Here is an 11,628-nt window from a genome sequence, read left to right as displayed (position 1 = left end):
CATTAAAAATAGTTGGGCCATGAGCAGATTCGAACCCGAGACCTTCGTCTTGCCATGTCAGCGCTCTACCGATTGAGCTACGGAGACTCGTCGGGATCTAGCGTCGCTTAGAGTATATAATTTTTATACCCCCTAGTCCGCTGCGGGACGTGTTTTTGTTTTTGTTTTTAATCGTGTTGTGCTTATATTTTTTCATCAAACATTTATTTCATCTGAGACATCTAATAAGCGGTAAGTATTAGCTTTTTTATTTTTACAATTTAATAATGTTACTAATTGTCCCATCATGCTTCAGCTGGACCAAAAAAGAACGTTGACACTTTTAGATCTGTGGACCTGTCTGCGTTGTCGCTGCGTTGATTTGGCTCAGGATTTCCGATTGTTATCTGTAAGTTGCTTGCTGAGATTTTGTATTAAGTCATCTAAGCTTAGTCACTCGTATTTTTGTTGTAACATGTTCCTGTTACTTGTATCTGTGGACGTTTAAAGACAATTTCTCTAATTTTGCTGTCGCAACGGTTTCAGCTGATCAGTGGACATTAGTTCTGCGTTGGTAAATAAACTCTATTTCAATTTGATGTTGATTTTTTATTCTGGTTGATGTGCTTGGTTTTGTGTTATTGTTATACTTGTATATATTAGTCCAGGCATCTTAGCCACTTTAGTGAAGGGAACGTTGAAGTGACAATGACTAGGTTTAAAATGTCCCTTATCAGAAAGTTCAACCTCAGTCCTTTGATGTTTATTAAACACATTTTCATATAAAGTTGGCGCTTCATACGGAAAAATGGCTTTGAAATTGACCCAAATCCTTCTTTGGGCTCTGTAAATGTCGTTTGGGGGTATGGTTGTAAAATGGTATCTACTGGTCACCCCAATGTATAAACTGAAAACTCTTTCTGCACCAGAACACGCAGAAAGGATTGTATCTGCCTGATGTCTGATGCTTTTCAAAATCCCCAACCACTAACACCTTCAAAACGGACTTTAACTGACACTGTTGTTTTTCCCTATATAATCCTTACTATTTTTCCGAGACGTCGTCGTGTTGTGTATTTAGCTTGCCACAACCTCATACATGGTCCTAAAAGTTAAAGTTGAAGAAAATACTAAAGATAAATAAAAAAGCTGACGCAGTGTCATTCGCACCGTGAATCCCCCCATGGGAACATACTAAAGTCTGGTTCCAAATAGGCTCAATTTCCTTCTATTTCTTTGTATTTCTGCCTCGTAGGGGTAGGGGTGTTCAAACCAAAGGCACCTTTAAACCAAAATTCAAATCACACATCTTACAATACTAAGACACTCAGCAGTAAAAGGGTGTCTGCTGGTAAAAAATTCCAAACAATCCTAAAAGTACTTCACTACTAAAAGTGCTTTTAAAAAGAGCCGTTATTTTTCCCTCTATATTCAGTATTGTGTTTTCTGCGAACATGTAGTCTATTTAGATGGTTGTCGTGTGCACTTGAGTTGCTAAAGCGTTTTCAGTTGGGCATATGTCGAAAAGCAAAGAATTAGCCCTTTGAAAACCATCAGAACTGTCACACAAAAATAACATTTACCTATCTCACCAACTGACCAAACATATGGCTTTTCCTTATGTATTATGTATTGTCGTGTTTTTTGTAGCATACTTGTGAAAACAGCCACCACTGTTGTAAATGATACTTTAAAGAGCATTATTTCATTTTTACAGTTGAAGGACAACCTGGACTGCCGTATATTACAGCTGTTTTACAATCAGCCAAAATTTTCTTAACAAACGTATGTTAAGAACAACTCCCACAGTGAAATTGAAGGAAAACAAAGTGAAAATCCGCCTGCCATAGAGGAGCTAAAGAATCAACAATAAACGACTGCATGGATAGCTTGATGCACGAATGCATTGCGGACATGTTTGTCTCCAACCAAGAGAAAGTTCCAAAAAATCCCTTTTGTGCTTCTTATTATACAGTGACGTCAAAGACAGCCTTTTCTGCTGTTCATACATTCAGGGGTTATGGTTACACTAAACGACGTAGTTGTAGCCATACTGCCATCCAGATTTATTTTTTCCTTGCGAGCAGTCACAGGGTGTTTGTGCTGTCTGCCAACCGTTAGATGACCCCGCCCAAGTCTGTTAAGGGACCGTTTGACCGTTATAGAACGCGTCTTTTTGATTTTTTGGCACAGTTGGAAACGGTTGATTTTTATCCCTACCATTGTTTCCAAACATTATATAGGAATGTTTTGTGAACAACGGATAATAGCCGCTACTCGCATGTGTAGCAAAAGTGAGCGTACATACTCACCCTGGTCGTACAGCCGTTGTCCGTTGCCCGTCTTTATCTGTCTGTACTGAACATTACCTTTGGATATTTCTCCAACGCTATGAAGTGAAGAAACACCAAATGTTGCAAAATGTTGTATGACCCCAAGAGCTCAAAAAAGATACTTGAGAACCTTGACCTTACCATAAGGTCAAGGTCACAGGGAGAATGAATGTGGTCTAAAAACTGCAAAATTTCACATTGTGCCAGTTTTCTGGAAAACAAATTAAAAACAGCGGGCTTAGTTTTGTATGGTATACAAGAAAAAGAAAGCCTTATCTTCTGATACCATTTTGGTTGACCTCGCTTCAATGTCAAGGTCAGAGGAGCCCTTCAAAGTTGAATTGTAGACATATTTTGATGTGAGCTTGCCCCTTTAACTTTACTATGGACGATATCTCTTACAAACTTAAACACTGAGTGGGGCGTTTGTTAGAATTTCATAGTGAGCCACATCTGGTCACATATCGTTAGGGTCAAGGTCACATTGACCCCTATGAAAAATGTGACCAAGCCGGGTAAAGAAATCCATGTGTCTTGGTAAAAAATCTTAACAAAGCAAAGCCCATGCGACTCTCATGCTTGACCTTTGTCTTAAAGTGACCTTGACCTTCAGGTGACCTTGAAGGTGAAGGTCTAACAACTGAAGCTGGCAAGGACATTGTACACTATTAGAACTGTTTTACAGATTTTTCCTACCAAATTACACATGACCTTTGGCCAAGGTCAAGATCATCAAAGGTCACACATCACAAGGCTATCAATTCAAGACATAGGAAGCATAAACATACTTATTGGCACTTTCTACAAAGAGACATTGTCACTTTTAGTGATTCAATTGCCCGTTTCAGTCACATTTCATAAGGGGCAAAGTGACCTTGACCTTGATGATATGTGACTAAATGTGGCTCAATATCAGTATATAACATGTGCCCCACACAATTATGAAGTTTGAAAGATTTTTTTCATAGTTCAGGGTCAAGGTCACTTCAAAACATGTATACAATTCAACTTTGAAGGACTCCTGTGACCTTGACATTGAAGCGAGGTCAACCAAAATGGTATCAGAAGATAAGGCTTTCTTTTTCTTGTATACCATACAAAACTAAGCCCGCTGTTTTTAATTTGTTTTCCAGAAAACTGGCACAATGTGAAATTTTGCAGTTTTTAGACCACATTCATTCTCCCTGTGACCTTGACCTTAAGGTAAGGTCAAGGTTCTCAAGTATCTTTTTTGAGCTCTTGGGGTCATACAACATTTTGCAACATTTGGTGTTTCTTCACTTCATAGCGTTGGAGAAATATCCAAAGGTAATGTTCAGTACAGACAGATAAAGACGGGCAACGGACAACGGCTGGACGACCAGGGTGAGTATGTACGCTCACTTTTGCTACACATGCGAGTAGCGGCTATTATCCGTTGTTCACAAAACATTCCTATATAATGTTTGGAAACAATGGTAGGGATAAAAATCAACCGTTTCCAACTGTGCCAAAAAATCAAAAAGACGCGTTCTATAACGGTCAAACGGTCCCTTAACAGACTTGGGCGGGGTCATCTAACGGTTGGCAGACAGCACAAACACCCTGTGACTGCTCGCAAGGAAAAAATAAATCTGGATGGCAGTATGGCTACAACTACGTCGTTTAGTGTAACCATAACCCCTGAATTTATGAACAGCAGAAAAGGCTGTCTTTGACGTCACTGTATAATAAGAAGCACAAAAGGGATTTTTTGGAACTTTCTCTTGGTTGGAGACAAACATGTCCGCAATGCATTCGTGCATCAAGCTATCCATGCAGTCGTTTATTGTTGATTCTTTAGCTCCTCTATGGCAGGGGGATTTTCAATTTGTTTTCCTTCAATTTCACTGTGGGAGTTGTTCTTAACATACGTTTGTTAAGAAAATTTTGGCTGATTGTAAAACAGCTGTAATATACGGCAGTCCAGGTTGTCCTTCAACTGTAAAAATGAAATAATGCTCTTTAAAGTATCATTTACAACAGTGGTGGCTGTTTTCACAAGTATGCTACAAAAAACACGACAATACATAATACATAAGGAAAAGCCATATGTTTGGTCAGTTGGTGAGATAGGTAAATGTTATTTTTGTGTGACAGTTCTGATGGTTTTCAAAGGGCTAATTCTTTGCTTTTCGACATATGCCCAACTGAAAACGCTTTAGCAACTCAAGTGCACACGACAACCATCTAAATAGACTACATGTTCGCAGAAAACACAATACTGAATATAGAGGGAAAAATAACGGCTCTTTTTAAAAGCACTTTTAGTAGTGAAGTACTTTTAGGATTGTTTGGAATTTTTTACCAGCAGACACCCTTTTACTGCTGAGTGTCTTAGTATTGTAAGATGTGTGATTTGAATTTTGGTTTAAAGGTGCCTTTGGTTTGAACACCCCTACCCCTACGAGGCAGAAATACAAAGAAATAGAAGGAAATTGAGCCTATTTGGAACCAGACTTTAGTATGTTCCCATGGGGGGATTCACGGTGCGAATGACACTGCGTCAGCTTTTTCATTTATCTTTAGTATTTTCTTCAACTTTAACTTTTAGGACCATGTATGAGGTTGTGGCAAGCTAAATACACAACACGACGACGTCTCGGAAAAATAGTAAGGATTATATAGGGAAAAACAACAGTGTCAGTTAAAGTCCGTTTTGAAGGTGTTAATGGTTGGGGATTTTGAAAAGCATCAGACATCAGGCAGATACAATCCTTTCTGCGTGTTCTGGTGCAGAAAGAGTTTTCAGTTTATACATTGGGGTGACCAGTAGATACCATTTTACAACCATACCCCCAAACGACATTTACAGAGCCCAAAGAAGGATTTGGGTCAATTTCAAAGCCATTTTTCCGTATGAAGCGCCAACTTTATATGAAAATGTGTTTAATAAACATCAAAGGACTGAGGTTGAACTTTCTGATAAGGGACATTTTAAACCTAGTCATTGTCACTTCAACGTTGTTCTCTAATATGCCTGGACTATATGTCCAGGGGTTCCTTATAATTATAATGGTGGTCCAGTGAACGATACCTTCCGCCTGTGGTCAGAGCAATACATTTGCAGATTTTCGGATTCTTCTTCTTCCTTTGGTTAGATCATAGATGTACGATCTGCACGCTAGATAAAGTGAAGCGGTAGGCTAAAAACAGCATACATTAATGAACAACATTCATCATAATAGATCTAGTGGCCAGGTTGATTGTGTGCGCAATTTAGAATAATTCTATGCATGCTTGGTTGTATTTGATTTCACAGATCTATCACACTTTCAGGGAACTGGGAAGCCGTTTGAGCTGATGTGCCCATGTGGCGAATCGATGTGGGCGTAACCTGCGCACATTTCTTCGGAATTGCACTGAGGATGAACAGGAGGCACTGACGGCAACCCAGACGTGTTTACCAAGGTACGCATGTCCTGCATTTGCATAGAGTGTGTAGTTTTGCAGAGAAATATTGACTTTCAAATTGATCTGATAAGTTTTGTTTGTTTATTTGCTTAACGCCCAGCCGACTACGAAGGGCCATATCAGGGCGGTGCTGCTTTGACATTTAACGTGCGCCACACACAAGACAGAAGTCGCAGCACAGGCTTCATGTCTCACCTAGTCACATTATTCTGACACCGGACCAACCAGTCCTAGCACTAACCCCATAATGCCAGACGCCAGGCGGAGCAGCCACTAGATTGCCAATTTTAAAGTTTTAGGTATGACCCGGCCGGGGTTCGAAGCCACGACCTCCCGATCACCGGGCGGACGCCTTACCACTAGGCCAATTGTGCCGGCGGTTGCGGAATCATTGATTATACTATTTGCTGAAATACTCTGTTTCAAAATTAATATCTCCGTGCAAAACACACCAGACAGTCGCCAAACTCATATGTGGACACACACACACACACACACACACACACACACACACACACACACACACACAGCCAGCCCCCTCTCCTTCCACATTTGACAGAAATCTAAATGTTGATACACAGGTTCACAATAAACAAAAGTATGAGAATCAGAACACTTGTCAGTGTTGCTACGATGTGGAACTTCAGTAAAACAGTGTTTGATTTCTTAACATGCATCTTGTGTGTGCAGGAACCATACTGCTTGGCTGAGGCAGTTCACTTTCTGGAGATGGAGCTAACAGTAATGCGACGAAACCTTGTGGATGCACTTCATGTAAGTTTAAGCTTTCTGTGGGATACAGCGCAGTTACATTTTGAGAATGCTGCCTTATTTTGCAGTCTTCTCATTAAAAGGTGGAAAAATATACATATTTTTAAGTTCAGTGAGTGCTGAGGCCTGCAATGATAAAATGTTTTCCTGAACTAAGTGTACTCAGAATTTCCATTCGTTATGGTAGAGTAGTGCCGTAAACACTGAGGCCAGCTTTAGTCAAAGCATGGCCAACAGACAACACGCTGCTGATCCGCTTGGATCTGCCATTGTCGCTAACAGTGTATGCAGGGTGCATTCAATATGACACCCTTTTCTTTTGAAAATATTCTCATCGGAGTTTATGATTGGTTTTGACAGTGATCGCTGGCCTCCAATGGTCGCTGACAAGGTGTTTTCCTTCGGTTCACGTAGGTTTAGCTTGAGATCACGTGAGTTAAAAGCGATCCGTTTGTAAGTTTTGGTTAGTTTGATCTAAATAATGAAATATTTTAGAAAATTATGATAGAAATTAGAATGCATTTTATTTTAAAGAATGCATTCCATATCATAGAACACATTCTATATTTATAGAATGCATTCTATAAAATAGAAAACATTGTATAATATAGAATGCATTCAATCATACTTGTCATTTGCCCAGAAATGTATTCTATTATAGAATGCATTCTATAACGTCCAACAATGCATTCTTATGATAGAATGCATTCTTATGATAGAATGCATTCCATAAAGCGCCACAAAACTTCTACAGGCCAGCTCGGTATGGTCCCTGCTTCGAAAGCAGATCTACAAACACTCTCACACACAGCTCTCTCTTTCTCTCTGTCTCTGTCTCTGTCTCTCTCTCTGTGTCTCTCTCTCTGTCTCTCTCTCTCTCTGTCTGTCTCTCTCTCTCTCTCTCTCTCTCTCTCTCTCTCTCTCTCTCTCTCTCTCTCTCTCTCTCTCTCTCTCTCTCTCTCTCTCTCTCTCTCTCTCTCTCTCTGTGCGTGTGTGTGGCTGTGTGTGTGTGTGTGTGTGTGTAGTTCTGCTTTTCTTTGCGGGGCTGGCCTGTTGTAGTTTCGGGACATTATGCATATAAATTATAATGCATTTCAGGACGTTAAAGAACGCATTCTATCATAAAAAGCATTTTGGTATTTTGTGTAAATAGAAATAGAATGCATTTTATCATAGAAGGCAGTTCGGGACGTTATAGAATGCATTCTATAATATAGAATACATTACATAATAAATGATTTCCTTATAATTCATTATTTAGATCAAACCAACAAAACTTAGGTAGTTTCTTTACAAACGGATTACTAGAGGGTGCATTCAATATGACACCCTTTTCTTTGAACTAAAACTCATCGGAGTTCACGATTAATTGCGACAGTGATCTTTGGCTTCCAGTGATTGTTGACAAGGTGTTTTCCCTGGGTTCACATAGGTTAAGAACGAGTTAAGGAAAACGGGCGTGCTCAAGGCCTCGCCACAATAGCAGTACGGTTTACTGCTTACCTTATATAAACAATTTGTAGAGTGCCATTTTCCAGAGTGGCCATGCGCTAATGAAATCCTTGCGAAAGACCTATTTTAATTCTACTTTTTGTTCTTAGGGACAGACTCCTGCTTCAAGAGGGATTACTTTTTACATTCAGTCGTGTGTGCATGTGCGTGCATGCGAGTGTCATTGTGTGTTGGGAAGGTGAGAGCGAATTGGACGTGACGTATTTGTTCTCTGTTATGTGACCTATGCCCGTTCTGGAACAAAAAAAAGTTTACCTGAAACTGCGATTGTTGGAGATCTGCTGACAGCAAGAAGAAGTCCACTATTAGTTAAGATTTACACTTCAGTGTTATCAATTAAGTACAAACGTTTAACACAAACCTGTTAAGAGTTGGAAATGCATCATGTTCTAAAACTCACTTTTATTTCGAACAGGATGTTCCGGACAGCGAGTTGAAAACTAAACCAAAGACAAAGGGCCTGGAATCCTCCCAACTCTGAAGGGTGTTTTTGTTATCGGACTTTCGTGTGTGAACTTTCAAGATGGGGTTTACCAGAGCTCCGTTCATATTATTTAATAGCAACATATACCGAGCAACAAAAGAAACGCGAAAAAATTCTGCAATGTTTGATTGACAAAATCTCGAACAATTATGGAGTTAGAATTATCAAACCACAACATTTTGATGAAGGCATGTTTGACACAGCTGTTGCGTGAGTATTTTGATGCTGCGATTGTTTCAACACACGGGACAAAACGAAGTTTTGGAGGTCTCGCTCAGTCAGCCTTCATCGCGTTCTCTGGCCACTGATCGGACACTGGTTGCTTCTAGTGATGTTCCTGGTATTGTCAGGGGCTGAATTGAATCGATGTCGAAGACGTTGTGGAAGGAATTTGCGATCTTGTCTTATTGGGGTAATGCGAAAAAATCTACCGCGTTGCATAACTGCAGTGCTTCCAATGTCACCAGAACATTGCAGAAGGTGATAAACTGTTGACACATGCACGTTGAAAGCACATGCCAGCGCTTCTGGATCACCCCCAGCTTTAAATCGACCTGGCATTTTGGTGGTGTCAATCTTGGCATCCTGGCTGTTTCAAAAGTGAGACTGGCAGCAAGCGTGCCATGGTCTCTTTTGGTTGCTAATGCATTAGTGAACACATCTCACACATCAGATTTCTCCTGCTCTACTTGCACGCGCTGCGAGCGCGCATTATGTGTTTTACGATAAACCTGCTTGTCCCGTGTGTTAAAACAGTCACAGCATCAAAATAATCACACAAAAGCAAGGTCAAACATGCCTTCATTAAACTTTTGTAGTTTAATAATTCTAACTCAATAATTGATGAAGATTTTGTCAATCAAACAATGACGAATTTTGTTGCTCGGTATATTATGTGTTCAACAATTCCTACCCCAGACCCGTTTGTTCTGCGACTGCTGCAGACATTTCTTTTTGTCAATTAAAAATGCTTCTTTGCTCACAAAATTTGATTTTAATGTCTTTCTGAATTGTATGACAGTGCAGGATGAAAGTGTTCCAAAAGTGTTCCAAAAGTGTTCCAAAAGTGTTCTAAAAGTGTTCCAAAAGTGTTCCAAAAGTGTTCCAAAAGTGTTCTGAAAGTGTTCTGAAAGTGTTCTAAAAGTGTTCCAAAAGTGTTCCAAAAGTGTTCTGAAAGTGTTCTAAAAGTGTTCCAAAAGTGTTCCAAAAGTGTTCTAAAAGTGTTGACCTGAACACTTTTATGTGTTCAGAAGTGGTTACAGCAGGGTGAACACTTAAAAGTGTTCAGATGTGAACACTTTTGGAACATTTTTGGAACACTTTTGGAACACTTTTTTGTGTATAGAACACTTTTTGTGTTCCAAAAGTGTTCCAAAAGTGTTCTACTAAAAGGGTGTTCAGAAGTGGTTACAGAAAGGGTGTTCAGGAGTGGAACACTTTTGTTTAGAGTGTAGCATGCACTAACCCCATAATGCCAGCCGCCAGGCGGAGCACCCACTAGATTGCTAATTTTAAAGTCTTAGGTATGACCCGGCCTGGGTTCTAACCCACGACCTCCCGATCACGGGGTGTGTGTCTGTTTGTATAAGAGATAAAGAGAGAGAGAAAGAGAGAGAGAGAGAGAGAGAGAGAGAGAGAGAGAGAGAGAGAGAGAGAGAGAGAGAGAGAGAGTGGGTGGGTTGGTTTGTGTTTGTGCGTGTGCGTAAGTGTATGTGTGTGTGTTTGTTTGTAAAGGTGTGTATGTCCGTCTGTCTATATATGTGCGTATGGGGGTGTGTTTTGTGTGTACAGTGAAGTGTGTGTGAGAGAGTGAGTGATTGCGTGTGAGTGAGTGTGTATGTGTGTACGTGTGTAACTTGGGTGTGTGTGTGTGTGTGTGTGTGTGTGTTCGTGTGTGTGTGTGTTTGAGAGAGAGAGAGAGAGAGAGAGAGAGAGAGAGAGAGAGAGAGAGAGAGAGAGAGAGAGAGAGAGAGAGAGAGAGAGAGAGAGAGAGAGAGAGAGAGGTTTGCGGTCTTTCGCTGGGGTATGCAGTGCCTTGGCGTTGCACATCTACTTAATTCATAACTTTGTTTGGTGCACTGGATTTTTTGTCCTCGGGTCACGTGTTCGAATCCAGGGCGGGCGGACACGGGTCAACTCTATGTGCAGACTCAGTGGACCACAGTGGTTCGTAGACGGGCGCAGTGGTGTGGTGGTAAGACGTCGGCCTCGTAATCGGGAGGTCGTGAATTCGAATCCCGGTCGCTGCCGCCTGGTGGGTTAAGAGTGGAGATTTTTCCGATCTCCCAGATCAACTTATGTGCAGACCTGCTAGTGACTTAACCCCCTTCGTGTGTACACGCAAACACAAGAGCAAGTGCGCACGGAAAAGATCCTGTAATCCATGTCAGAGTTCGGTGGGTTATAGAAACACGAAAATACCCAGCATGCCTCCCCCGAAATCGACGTATGCTGCCTGAATGGCGGGGTAAAAACGGTCATACACGTAAAAATCCACTCGTGCAAAAAACATGAGTGAACGTGGGAGTCTAAGCCCATGAACGAAGAAGAAGAAGTGGTTCGTAAAAGACCTGTCATTCTACCAGAAGTGCAGGTGGCTGACTCTTGTTGCTGTTACCTTCCAATAGGAGGAAGCAACCTGAATTCCTACTTATGGAAGGATTAAAATGATACCCCCCCCCCCCCCAAAAAAAAAAAAAAAAAAAAAGAAGTTATTAATTGATATCTATATTTGTGTGTTTGCATCTCTGCTTCTTTGTTTAGTTGTCTGGCAAAATTATCACTCTCTGGCATCATTTCGATCGATTCACCAAAGCATTTACGAGTGTTCCCATAATTATATCCGTTCTCCGTCACTATGAATTGCGCTGGACTGGTTGAAAATAAAGGGAGTTAATTGTGTATATTTTTATGCGGAAATGGCAGAGCAAGTTGGTTCCCTTCTATCCTTTCTGAACGTCGAACAGAAAATATTTTTTTAAAGGGAGGCAACTTGTGCAACTTATTTCTGTGGAAGATACAAATCAGGTTCTTTCCCTTTGCCTTTATGTCCGCGGGGTCTGAACCTCGATCATGTGTGCCGCGTGTTGTATGAATGCGTGTATGTGTGTGTGAGAT

The 11,628-nt window shown here is 40.7% G+C and overlaps 1 long non-coding RNA gene across 1 annotated transcript; it reads left to right on the top strand.

Moving 5' to 3' along the window:
- Positions 1–283: 283 nt before the first annotated feature.
- On the top strand, positions 284–9,273 carry LOC138981128 (uncharacterized). The gene is made up of 4 exons (XR_011460566.1): positions 284–388; positions 5,610–5,741; positions 6,435–6,518; positions 8,443–9,273. It is a non-coding gene; the product is annotated as an uncharacterized lncRNA (long non-coding RNA).
- The last annotated feature ends 2,355 nt before the right edge of the window (positions 9,274–11,628 follow it).

Source organism: Littorina saxatilis, linkage group LG12 (assembly GCF_037325665.1).
Source record: "Littorina saxatilis isolate snail1 linkage group LG12, US_GU_Lsax_2.0, whole genome shotgun sequence".
Classification (NCBI taxonomy): Eukaryota; Metazoa; Mollusca; class Gastropoda; order Littorinimorpha; family Littorinidae; genus Littorina; species Littorina saxatilis.
This window is presented reverse-complemented; position numbering and strand designations above follow the sequence as displayed.